Source organism: Selaginella moellendorffii, unplaced genomic scaffold (assembly GCF_000143415.4).
Source record: "Selaginella moellendorffii unplaced genomic scaffold, v1.0 SELMOscaffold_259, whole genome shotgun sequence".
Taxonomy (NCBI): Eukaryota; Viridiplantae; Streptophyta; class Lycopodiopsida; order Selaginellales; family Selaginellaceae; genus Selaginella; species Selaginella moellendorffii.
Genome location: NW_003314517.1, coordinates 1 through 1195, shown reverse-complemented (window position 1 = coordinate 1195; position 1195 = coordinate 1).

Sequence of the window (1195 nt, the reverse complement as noted above, 5' to 3'; positions counted from 1 at the left end):
AGTTGATGGTAGATCCTAGAATAAAATCATTCATATCTTTCATATTATGGCATATGCTTGAGGTGATATTTCTTTCCGTTCTACCAAAAGTTAGTCCATATAATAAATTGGAGCATGTTTTTGAATTCAATGTATACAGACTTTTAATATTGTACAACATAGTCCTATATACTTCATATAGAATTTATTATAACAACATTATTCAATGTTAGATCCTAGAATAAAATCGCCCTTTCTTTTCACATAATGGCATAGCGCATGTTTGAGGTGACATTTCTTTATAAAAGTTTAAAGTTCCAAAACTTAAAGGCAACAAAATGGAGAGTTTCCTTTTGCATTACCAAGATCACCCACCGCTTTTTTTCTCTCAAAGTCTTATTTCAGAAAGTTTTCTTTGCCGACGTTTTGATCTTTCTCTCAGTTCTATTTCATTGGAGGCTGTGATTCGCAACAACATTGGTGTAGTTGAACAATCGGAGTTTCTTCTTTTAGGTGTAGGTGAAGGTGGACAACATTGGGATTTACAACATTCCAAGTCAAAGGAGATTCGAGTTTTTGGATCTCCAATCAAAGTGCGAGGCTGCAATCCTGCCAAAGTGAATGTGAAGCAAGATTCGGTCATCATCATTTCTTCCTATTCTAGTTCTAATGGAGATTTTAGTCTAGTGCGAGCTAAGAATTTTCCAAACTCGAACTTCACTGATATTCAAAGTTGTTTGCAATGCTTTCCAGTTTTCACACCTCTCTATCGTGTGTTCCTTTCTGGATAGGCCCGTTAGCAAGCTCCCATCTACATAAAATGGCAATATCTTCTTTGAACTACCACCTTTTGTCAGCTCAAAACAAAAGGGGATCGAGACGAAGCAGGACTTTCACAACTGGTGCAAGATTAAGACCACACATTTCCAGCATTTCAAAGGCACAGTGTTCATGGTTCATTGTGGTGGGTATTTGGATTGTGTGAATAAAGCATGCAATTGAGAGTGTGGTAAAAACTCCATATTTTTTTAAGGATCTGCAACCAATCCTCTCATCTGTGACACCATTGGTGTTGGATTCAAGTGTCAGTTTTGCAAAAATGCTCCATTGTGTTGTGCCATCTACGGGGCCAAGATATACTATTTTCTTCCATGGGATGGAGAGGCTGGTAGAGTTGTAGTACATATTGGTACGCACACACATCCAATGCAGGAAG